Source organism: Grammomys surdaster, unplaced genomic scaffold (genome assembly GCF_004785775.1).
Source record: "Grammomys surdaster isolate TR1022 unplaced genomic scaffold, NIH_TR_1.0 126039, whole genome shotgun sequence".
NCBI classification, from domain to species: Eukaryota; Metazoa; Chordata; class Mammalia; order Rodentia; family Muridae; genus Grammomys; species Grammomys surdaster.
Window position 1 is genome coordinate 1,162,096 of NW_021620852.1, and position 12,796 is coordinate 1,174,891.

A 12,796-nucleotide genomic window follows, 5' to 3' on the forward strand; every position below is an offset into this window, starting at 1 on the left:
AGGCAACTTAAGTGCTGAGTGTTGATGACAGAGGAGAGTAAACAGGTAAGCAGAAGTCTGTCCTACATTCTAGACACCCTCTAGTTTCTTCCCTTGGGTGCACATAATGAGATACTAGTGGCCAGGAAATCCTAGATAAATAATTTCCTGAATCTCAATTCCAGTTCCACAAGGCCCTTTTTTGAAAGGGCTAATTTGGAACCCATTGAAGGATAAAAATCTAACATACGTACAAAGCAGTAATTGGTAATGTATATTAATTGTGTTATTTGAATTTCATGTCAAATTGATGTGTGAAGTATAGGGATAGTGTTGTATGGGGAAAAAAGAAGCTTATAATTTACAACCTGTTAACTAGTTCTCAATTTTTTTTTAAATTTTGTAATTATATCTATGTACAGAAACTTCGTGTACATTTAACCCAGTTTAGTGGTGAGTTCTTTAGCCTTTGCCTTTTTCACCTTGGCTATTCGAGCCATAGACTTAGGACCCAGGATGTTGCCTTCCCAGTAGTGGCGGATCTCATCATATCTGTCATTATAATTGATCCTAATAGCTTTCACCAGCTTAGCCAGAGCACCCTTGTCTCCTGAGTTAACCTGTGTGAAGGCAACAGTGGTCCATGTCTTCCTGTGGACCAGGCAACCCAGCCTGGCCTTTCCCTTGATGATGCAGTAGGGCACCCCCATCTTTCGACACAGGGCAGGCAGAAAAACCACTAGCTCAATGGGGTTTACATCATGGGCAATCACCACCAGCTGAGTCTTCTTACTCTCTACCAAGGTAGTGACTGTATCGACTCCTGCTCGGAGGACAGGTGGTCTCTTAGTTGGGACATCCCTTTAGCCAGCAAATCTCTTCTCAACACGGGTCAGTAGCCTTTGCTTCTTCTCTTGCTTTATCTCTGGCCTGCACTTGTGGGCAAGCTTAAGCAGCTGAGTGAATAGCTGTTTGCCTGTCCTTGTCCTGGGTGAACTGGTTAATGGCAGGAGATACTTTGAGCTTATAGATGATGGCTCTTTGCTGTTGCAACCTGATGTAGTGGGGCCATTTGATGAAGCGAGTGAGATCTCTTTTGTGCTGGATGTCTTGCCCAACGTCGAAGTTCTTGGGCCTTTTCTTGAATAAAGGATTGATCACCTTTTTGGCCTCTTGTTTCTTGACGATGGTGGGGGCAGAGGCCACTTTCCAACCCCTGGCCTTCTTTCCTTTGGGCATCTTGCTCAACTGGAAGAGAAAGAAGTTCTTAATTTGGATAATTGATTTTGGACAAATCTCTTTAAAAATTGCCTAAACTCCACATTACTCATTGAGGTGTTTTATTTAATGACTACCAATACAATTTAAGCTTCATTGGTTTATTTGATTCTGTTATTTTTAGATGAGTGATTGAACATATTTTGTTTTTAAAACAGCATAATATGCTTAAAAAATTACGTACAGAAGCTTAGGAAACAATCGGTTACATTCAGGAGTGTTGGATCAATCTGTTTGCTTCCAGACTTGTAAGCCAAGAGGAAAGACTTTCTTTAGTAGTAGCACATTGTAGGAGGAATGTTTGCAAAGGAGTTGTTCTTATAGCTTACTGAAGGATGATGTCTTTGCAGTAGATTGTTCTTATAGCACACTGTAGGAAGTGTTTTCAATAGAGTTGTTCTTATAGCATATTGTAGGAAGAAGTGTTTTTCATGAAGTTGTTCTTCTAGAACTTGTAGGAGGAAGTAGAATTGTTTTTTGTCTTGTACAGAATTATTGCATTTTTACTGAAGTGGAAGAAAATATAATTACTTTTTCCCAGAATCAGAAGAACATTGTAAGAACAGGAGAACATTGTGACCTATTGTCTTAACAATGCTTTTCTCCATGAGGGTTATGATATATTTGGAAAACTACACAGTAGTTATTAAAGAACTCAGTTTTGAAACTACTGAATAATTAGTCTAGCACATACATAGGGGTTGAGTGTCAGGCATATTAACATCTGGAAATTTTGGCATTTTTCTGGAATGTTCAAATAAGAATCAAAGAGACATTAACAAAAATACTGGACTCTGAAACAAAATAAAATGCAGTAAAGGAATAAAAATATTGGAAGTTATGACTATGGACACAGACAAGAACGACCTAAGGCTAACACTAAACTCCAACACTATGATTCTGGAATCTATTAAGCCGAACAATGTGTGGAACATTTGGAAGCAATCTGTGTGCTACATTATGCATTCACAAGCTAGTTATTTGGATGTTGTGGGACTTTTGGTCACTGCACTTTTGAAAAGATATAGACAAACTGAAAATGATTGAGGAAGGATGAGAACAATAAGAGGTTGGATCATTGAGGCCTGGAGGAAGTTTAAAGAATAAAAAAAATTAACACAGAGGAAAACCCCGAGGAAAAGTCTGGTTGCTATGATTGGATGCATGAGCATTTTTCTAATATTAGAATCAATTAATAGTTTCCCTTTGGCAATGCTACCTAGAATAAAATGGGGGTTAATAAAACAATCTTTTACATGTTTTTGATTCTGCCTTTCTTTTGTCTGAGATGGAAATGGTAGAAAGTCTTCTATGTAATTCTTGGGAGGATAAGACTCTCTAGAATTGGAAAGCTGGTCCCCAGATCATTCTGAACAGAGTATTCTTCTTAGTAGCAAATAGATGACATAGGTATCTTCTGAGCTCGGCTGGTATTAAAAACAAGAAACCTGTTAAATTTCCTCTTACCATGGTAAACAGTAAACTGTAAGGAAGAGATAAGGAAGACTCTCAGAGGCGTGAGAAATACAAGAAGATCCAATTAAACCTACGCAGGCCTGTAAACAGTGGTTCTCATCTGCTAAGACACTGCTGGGAATATTTCTCAAACAGTACTAGCAGAGTCAGGGCCATGGCTGCCAACAGTTATGTTTAATAATGACCAGTAGCAAGACTTCAAAATCCCTGCAATGCCAATTTTAAAATGCCATCTTTCTTGGAAGGTGCAAGGCTCAGTGGCTATGGCTGTCCAATTGTCAACAGAGACACCATGTGGTAGGAAAAAGCAATGGCAGCCAAGATAATGAAACCAGGTCTCCCAAACATAGGACACATAGAAAACTGGGTTTCTCTTTTATTCAGGGTATTTTGTACTGAACTAGAGATATAATTACATTCACAGTCCAAGGTAGAAGTGTAACACAGAAAAGGACCACTATATTAAGAGTACATTTCAAAGAGAAAAGGATTGCCTTAAGTTCAAGTTGAAAACACAATAATTTATAAATTAGTCATAAAACTCACTTCTGATATGTCTAGATTAAATTAAAACTTCCCATTTTCAACTCTCATGCAATAGAAATCTCTATTTAGAATTAATCATAACTGAAAAATTTGGATTTATTGTTATATTGATGGAAAGTCTGTATCCCCTTCAAAATACGAATTCTATAAAAACACACATTTTTCACCTTGTTCCTTTACTGTAAACTCAGGTCAAAGGGGTTCCTAATGTTCAGTGGATACATCACTTGTTATATATACATAACTGATAAGTATCCAGAGACTTTAGGTAAAATTTTATTCAGTTTAACAGGAAAAATTAAGTGTAGTATTCAAATCCCTTCTCACAATGAAAATTCTACTCCCAGTATATAGTTTCTAGCATATCTTTATAAATATTCAAAGAATTAATATGAATAAGAACCAGCACCGTTAGTCATAATTCTGTCAGGAAGCAGAAAAAGAAGTGTCTTAGTCAGGGTTCTCTAGAGAAACAAACATGACAAAATATCTGTGTGTGTGTGTGTGTGTGTGTGTGTGTGTGTGTGTGTATGAAAGGAATGTATTAGAGTGGCTTACGGGTTGTAGTCTAGCTAGTTCAACAATGGCTGTCTATCAACGGAAGGTACAAGAATCCAGTAACTGCTTAGACTGAGAGGCTGGATGTCTCCACTGGTCTTCCGTATACTCTGGAATCCTGGAAATAGGCTCTGATTCCAGTGAAGGCATGAAACTTGCCAGCAAGAATGAAAACAAGCAGACAGAGAGAGTCAGCTGCCTTATTCTTTGCCCTTTATATGGGCTTCCAACAGAAGATGTAGCACAGGTAAGGTGGACCTTCTCACCTCAAATGATCTGGATTAAAGGCATATCTTCCCCCTTCAAAAGATCCTGATTCAAAGTGGGTCTCTCCACTTTAAATGATTTAATTAAGAAAAAAAATCCCTCACAGTTATACCCAACTGCTTGGGTTTTAGTTAATTCCAGATGTGGTCAAGTTCCCAACCTGAATAGTCACCAAAGCAGGCATGGTTCCTATTTTTATTAGGTTAATATTCAAATCTTGATTCCAAACCCTAGTAAGGAAATTACAAGGGAAGTTACAGACCACTCTTTGGCATAAATGCAATTCAGCATGCTTTACAATTATATAAATTCAAATACCAGATGAAGTCTTTCCATATGCAAAGTTAGTTTAACATTTGCAAAAATGACATCATTGCAATTTATTAGATAAAGGGAGAAGAAGGGAGCCAAGAAAAATGGCATGGTTACCTTGATAAGACTTAGAAAAATTATTGGAGCAAGTGCAATATTGATCCATGATAAAAATTCAAAAATATTAGGAATAAAAAAGACATATTAATCTATAAGCAAATAGATTTACATAAAAATAACCTATAACATTTATGGAGACAATTTAAAAAAAATTAAACAGTTATGAAAATGGGAAACATTCTCTTAAAACCAGTAACAATTAATTAATTGAAACATAATAATTCACTTTCAATATACTATTCAATATTTTGCTCAGAACTACTGTCACTATAGTAAGTAAAAATAAGGTAAGAAAAATGACACAGTAATCAGTGATAATGGAGATAAACAAAGCCATTATTTATAAATATAATAATTGTATGGCCAGAAAACATGAAAAAAATCACTATTATATTCAAGTGATGGATTTCTCAAGCATATTGGATAAATGTTCAATATGCAGAAATAATTTGCATATGGTAACAAGACAACAAACATAAAATGAAAAAACAATAAATGACAATACTATATCATACTCAATAAACATCAAATATCTATAATCAAATGTACCAAAACCTATACATTAAGTATAGGCATGATGTATACTTATTAGATGGTACAATGGTACAATGTTTGAAGGCACAATCTTAAAAAACAAAACAAATTTTCTTCAAAGTTTTCATAGATCCTATATAAATCACAACAAAAATCCCAAAGGTTCTGTTTTTAATTTTAAATTAAAATTGATGACAGTGTGTAGTGGTGTACATGTACATCTTTAATTTCAGTATTTGGGAGGCAGAGGCCAGTGAATCTCTGTGATTTTGAGGTCAGGTTAGTCTATACAGTGAGTTCTAAGACACCCTGGACTATATTGAGAGATCCTGTCTCAAATGAAGAGCTGTTTTCAAACATATGCAAATGAATTCAATAATCACCAAGGCATGGCTGATGAAGATGAATGAAAGTATACCTTACTAAATTCTAAGAACCATTCTAAAGATACAGTAAGTAAATCAATATATATCTATACAAAGATATTCTAGTTCAGAACAGAAGATCTAAAAACACTCTCTCCTCCTCTTATCAGACTGTTAATAAATGTCCTGAGGTACTCATAGTCTATTTTGCCCTTCCAAAGGAAAAGCCTATTCCTCATCTAACAATGCTGCTTGAAGCTGATTATCTTCAACTCTCCTTCTGTGAAGATCATTTCAGCTGAAGACAAGTAGTCAGTCCCTCTTCTAAATTAACTCATCACAAGGACAGAAAGACCCAGCTACTCACTAATCTGGGCAACTCTGAAAGGCTCCAAACTTATTCATGGAATCCATAAAGGCTTTTGTAGAGATGGATTGTCAGAATATCTTCTATTTCTGATGCCACTTCTTTTCATATACTTAAGTGGAATCCCAAGAGTACTTTATAAATGTCTGGCAAGCTCATCTTTGTCTCAGAGTTTGTTCCACATAAAAGCAAAGTTGTAGCAGTTAGTGCCAGGTCTCTGTAAAAAAAAAAAAAAATGAGTCAGCTGTTAGCTGATGGAGGACAGCAGGCTTCTGCAAAGGCAACCACATAGTAAGTAGTTCCACTTGCACCTGCAGGGCCAGATGTGATGCTCTTCAGAATGGCAAAACAACAGGTGCTTGATATGTGGCCACTCATTCTTCTGTGCATTCTTTTCCATCTTTACCTACTAGAGGGTCATAAAAAATAGAAAACCTTGCAATTAATTAGAATAATCAGAATATTCACAGGCATTTATAGGTTTTTTCTTGGATTGTGTTAATTCTCTTATACTGTTCCATGATTCAGTTCAAGAAAATCTGTACCCATAGACATAGCACAGAACAGAAATTATATTGTTCAATTGGTTTGATATCATTATCTTAATTGGAATGTATACGACATTAACTGACTAATGGTTAAAAGCCTTCATATCATCCATATATTGCAATAAAGTTCACAGATTTATTACACTTACACATTTATCACAACACTAACATTTTCAAGGGTCAAGAGGTCCTTTATGCTTAGAAGTGAGAAAAAGATTATAGTTTTCCTTATCTCCTATTATAATAAAGGAAAATCCTGGGTAGATCCATTTCCATTAAGGATATCTTATATGTTAAACCAGAAGATGGTAAAAAGAAGATTTTACCATTGTCTTAGCAAGTAACACAAGAATCTTCTGCCCTATGGGTATGACCTACAGCAAAAAAGGGTTCTTTTGCCCCCTCATTAATTTATTTTTTTATTCACTTTATAGCCTAATTGAAGCTCCCCTCCCTTTTCTCCTCCCAGTCCCACCCTCACACCCCTTTCCCCCAGGAAACAGTTCTTAAGAAGATTCTATGTTCTTTATATGTAGTCTGTGATTTTTCTCCCTTATTCTAGTTAATGTATCAATAGTTTAAAAAAATATGATGAGTTTATGAGCCTCTGAAAAGACAACATCATGGAACCTCAAGTTTCTACAGCAAAGCTATACCATCTCCACTGGATTATTTGATGCCTTTGAAGAGCAGTCCTTGGCTTGGTGTGTCTAGAATATTAACAGTCTAGATATATACTAGAGTGCTGTAAGTGATTATATGGTAAGAACTGCTCATAAGACAAGTTCTTCAAAATCAGCCATGAAATGAAGTCTTCCAATAATCCCTTGTTAATCAGAATTAGTACTTTTTGCAGACCAAGTATGGGCATGTCTAAAAGCCCAAGCTGGTACTTGAGGTTTATCCCATGTCTTAGATAAAGTTTCTATTGCTGTGATGAAACACCATGAACAAACAGTAAGTTGGGGAAGAAGGGATTTATTGGTGTTACACTTCCAAATCATAGTCTATCAATGAAGGAAGTCAGGATAGGAACTCAAGCAGAGCAGGGTCCTGGAGGGCGGGGCTACTGCAGAGGCCACAAAAGACTGCTGTTTACTGGCTTTCTCAGCCTGCTTTCATATAGAACCTAGGACTATCAGACCAGAAAAGGCATCATCCACCATGGTCTGGGTCCTCCCCCATTAATACTATTTGAAAGAATGCCTTACAGCTGGTAACTCATGGAGGCATTTCCTCAACTGAAGCTTTTTCCTCTTGAATGACTCTAATTTTTGTCAGGTTGACACACAAAACCAGACAGTACACCCTAGTTAGCTTGAAATGTCAACTTGATATAGCCTAGAAGGAAGTCTCAACTGAACTATTGTCCTGATCAGATTGGTCTACAGGTATGACGGTGTCTTAATCTTCCTTTATACAGGATACCAGACCTCTACAAGTAATACCACCCTCAAGGCACGTGGTTGAGGCTATCTATATAAGAAAACTAAAAAGCATGACTCTGCAAGTGAGCCAAAAATAACTCAGCTTTCTGGTAAAGTTTCCGCTTCAGATTTCTGCTTAAGTTCCTTCCCTGACTTCATTTGGTGATGGACTGTGACCTGGAAATATAAGCCAAATAAATACTTTCCTCCAGTGAATTGCTTTTGATGACAGTGTTTGTCACAAAAACGGAATGAACTAAGAACAATGATATAGCTCAAGACCCTATGCTATTAACGGCTTCTTCGCAGTCCTCTCTGCTCACACTCATTGCTAAATTGGTTGTCTAGAGGAGTAAAAGTGTCAAGGTTTATTCTGGGTTGGTCTATCCTTGGAAGTGAAGGAAAATCATTGTAATGAACAAAGCTTTGGGGAAGTACCTGCTTATTAACTTTGGATGAGCAGATAGCTAAAGTGAGAATTCTATGAAACAATGGTCAGCAGTAAACGGCTGGTCCAGCTAGTCAGTAGTTTAGAGAGAATTGGAGATTTGAGAAAAATCCCTGGGAAAACATTTTAATTGGATGCACAGAGATGGGAACCATGCATGAATTATCTCTATATCACATGTGAGTTTCCACCAAAGAACACCTATAAAGAAAGAAGAACCAAGTAAGTGGACATGGTGTTTCATCTAGTTAACTCCAGCCAGCCTCTGTCACTGTGACATCCAAGGGCTGCACAGTATATTCATGAATGAAACAGTGATAGTGGCTGGGGTTAATTATTGCTTGGCTGAGAGGTTTGGGCTCCATTTAGCAGGATGGAATTACCCTTTCTATCAGATGTCTATGGTTCAAAAAATAGAATCCAAACTCATCATCTTTAGAATTTTTTCCTTTGTGGAACTCTAGGAGTTACTGGAGTAATACTGGCTGCATAAAGAACCTGTCAAGAGGAATGATCATGGTGGATTTGACAGGAAAACTACATATTATAATAAGAGTTTTTTTTTTCTGTATGTAGGGCATCAGCAAATACTATTGATGTGCAATTACCAACTATTTGGTCCAACAGCTTGAGATCTTTTTTAACACTCCTGCAGATCATGTGACACACTCTATAACAAAGATTGTGTATGTCCATACTATGATCAAGAAACTTTCCCCAAAGATTAAGCAGTGTGATGGTTTGTGTATCCTCGGCCCAGGGAGTAGTACTATTTGCAGGTGTGGTCTTGTTGGAATAGGTGTGTCACTGTGGGAGTGGGCTTTAATGCCATATCCCTAGCTGCCTGGAAGCCAGTATTCTGCTAGCAGCTTGTAAATGAAGATGTAGAACTCTCAGCTCCTCCTGAACCATGCCTGCCTGGATGCTGTCATGCTCCCACCTTGATGTTAATGGAATGAACCTCTGAATCTATAAGCCAACCCCAATTCAATGTTGTCCTTATAAGAGTTGCCTTGGTCATGGTTTTGCAGCAGTAAAACCTTAACTAAAACAAGCAGATTGCATAATTTAAGAATAAAGAAATGATGACACTCAGCTATACACCTAAGGCCATCTTCAAAATCCAAGACAGTAGTGTTTATCTCACTAAGATTCCACTTCTAAAATTGCCTGGAAGGGGAGGCTTGTTAGAATCCTGGAGGAAGTAGATCTATGTTGTATAAGAGTTATACTCAGGGTCATGGCCCCTGCTTCAGAAATTACACGTTGATTCTCCTTTCTCTGGTATTAGTAATGATTGAAAATGGCTTTTAGTTGTCAGTCCCTATTGAATAGAGTAGTCTTAGCCAAAGGTGAGATTTCCGTAGAAAGCTATGCTTCTTTTTGAGGTCTGTACCCAAGGAGTGAAGAGCATCTTCAAGACCTCAGCTTCAGACCTTAGCTCCAGAGTGCCTGGTATGGTCCACTGATGCTATCATTGTTGCTGCATTTCAATCTCACTTCCCTCTGTATATCCAGTCTGAACTCTCTGTCCAGTCTATTTTTCCCCTGATATTGATACTAATCCTAGGAACATTCCACAACCAACCATTGACCTGCTTAATTCCATCTCATCATCTGCTTCTCAGGAAACACAGCCTATACAAACGCTACTATTAGTAAATCAAATAAAATATATGATAAACATATATATTTGGGGTAGGTAGCATTTTAATGAATGGGACTAGTAGTTGAAATTCTGCCAACTGAGAAAAAAACTGTTTTGTCCCTAACTTAAATATCAAACAAATGTTAGTATCAGGTGATTTTTGTGCAAAAACACTAAGGATAAATCAGAAATAAGTTTAGGAGAAAAGAACAGAGCACATTTGACTGATATTCCCGAAGTAGAATGCAACAGACACTAATGATACTGTAAAAAAAAATTAAGAAATAGACCATTTAATTTTTAGGACTTCTGATCACTGAACATTTAAAAGACTTGAAAGGCAAGCCAAAAATGTTGACTAATTTGTGTAGTAGAGGCAGGAGTCAGAGACTCAAGGTCCTCTACTATGTATGTTTGAGTTCAGCTTGAAATACTTCATACTCTCTCTCCAAATCAAACAAACAAAAACAAACAAAAAAATCAATAATCAAAAACAACAAAAATAAATAATCATTAAGAATGTAATAACTCCATTTATTCAACATGTCTTTAGGAATATCAGGTTACGTCATGGGTAGCCTCCTGCTCAGGTGACAGACAAGCCAAATTTGATTCACTCTTTTCTTTTTTAAACATGGAAGTATGAAATGTTCTGGGATCTTAGAATGATGCAGGTAGAACTGAGATTATATTCTGAGAAGAAGAAAGTAGCTTTCCCTAAATGAGTCTCTAAGAAGAGCCCATAGCACAAGAAAGGAAGGAAGCTGGAAGTATTTTACATTTCAAGAGAGACCAAAGCCAATGATGATGTAAGAGTCTGGTGCATGTCAAGGTTTTTCTGGCGAGGTGCAACATATTTACTCATCACAGATAGCAAGCTTGTGACAGACTGAAATATGGAAGCCACCAGAGACCAAAGAACAGTTTGATGAACCTGTGAGTTTCATTTGTGATTACTTACAGGAATGTGTAAGGTGTACAGGTGAGGGTTTACTTAGAAGAGCAGAAAAGACTTACAGACAGCTGCATCACCAATCTCCACCCTAGTATGGGTAACAACTCACAAATGCTGGAAATTCTGGAACACACTGGACAGGCTGCAGGTAGCTCAATAGTCTGGAGAATATCCTTTCCAGATGACTCAGTTGCTCTAAATCTCTTTTAGACAGCTAAGATAGTTTCTGCTTCCTTTAAGAAACTGGTCTGGTCTCAGAGTCTTCTCTGTTGCTTGGCTTACACAAGAGAGACTCTCAGCCATCTTTATTGTTTACTCTTGGAGGGGTGAGGGATGGGAGTGAATCTGGTCAGTTTCAGGGACTTCTAGAACCTATATTTAGTTGTTTAACTTCTGTCTTAGTAAGTTTCCTTGGGGGATGGAATGTTTCAATATCTTAGAAAATGCTACACAACTAGGTTCAAGCCTATTCCTGCCCACATAGCTACCTAACAGTTTGAGTTCATAGTCAGTGATTCCATTGGTTTTTACATCCATGATGGGGAGAGTGTATTTGAGCAATTTATAATAACTCGGAAACAAAATTAAATGAAGGTGTAAGGGTTGCACTATAACCTTAAGGGGCACTTTCCAGTGATGCAACTTTCCTCCAGTAGGTCCAACCTCCTAAATGTTTCTCTATTAACAAATTATTTGTAAACAGAGTTTCACAAATTATTGATCAAGCCTTAAACATGGGGATTTGGGGGCAGGGAATTCAGGGAAGATTTATCCTAACCCTAATAGTTTGAGATTGCTGTTTTATTCCTTCTGTAGTCAACCAGTTTTGGTTTGTTTGTTTGTTTGTTTGTTTTGTTTTGTTTTTCTAAGACAGGGGTTCTCTGTATAGCTCTTGCTGTCCTGGAATTCACTCTGTAGACTAGGCTGGCCTCAAACTCAGAAATCCATCTGCCTCTGTCTCCAAAGTGCTGGGATTAAAGATGTGTGCCACCACTGCCCGGCTGTAGTCAACCAGTTAATCAACAATGATGACTTCAGATATTTTATGTACTGCAGGACCCCACTTTTCCTCTTTCATTTTTTTCCATGCTTCAAGAATCTAAATGAATCTTCATCTCCCAGTTCAATTTGCAGACACAGCCATGCTGTCAGTCTTCCTGTTATAGTGACTATCTGACTCTGACTCAAACTCCTCCTCATGTTGTTCATCTTCCTCCACTTCCTTCTCCTCTCTCTTCATTTCGGAATTAGACAAGTAAAGCTAGGTTATATAAGTAGTTACGTGCTCAGGAAGAAGAGATTAATTTGATGGGCATTCACTTGGTGACTAAAATTCTGACTCTGTTTACAAAGATGCCCTAATTTTCTTGTGATTGGAAAGAACTAGAGTTTAGTCAGTAGAGAGTGCTGTAAAAGATGAGATTTGTTGTATACAATTGCATGTATAGCAATTATTTTGATATCTCAGTTTGAATCTGAAGTTAGCAAAGCAAATGACTTAGAAAGAATAAAAGACATAAAATGGAGGATAGCAAGACCAAACTGGAGTTTATGCAAACAAATTTTATTCTGTATCAGCCTCTTCTCATTCTAGGCCAAAAGCACTGGTGAGTAACTTACAGAAGTTGGAACCCCTTTACACACACACACACACACATACACACACACACACACACACACACACAGCCCAGTAATTGAAGCTAGAAGAGGAGACCTGATAGAAGCTAAAGATTCTATCAACTGAAGATACATGAGGTCACCAAAGCCGACTAACATGCAAGCTACCATTTTTATGAGCTACCACAATGCAGAACAGTCAGTGGAGAACTTCAGAGTAGTGAGGAAGAAAACTGTTGCTTCTATTGCTTTGCAGTCCTGACTAAAATGAGTCTTATTGCCTAGACTAGCTTGATATCTTATAAGATAGGAAGTTTTACAATATTTTGTAAAAGAGTTTGTAAACTGGAG

The 12,796-nt window shown here is 37.3% G+C and overlaps 1 pseudogene; it reads right to left on the reverse strand.

Moving 5' to 3' along the window:
* Positions 1 to 416: 416 nt before the first annotated feature.
* On the reverse strand, positions 417 to 1,224 carry LOC114610401 (annotated as a pseudogene).
* Between the last annotated feature and the right edge of the window lie 11,572 nt (positions 1,225 to 12,796).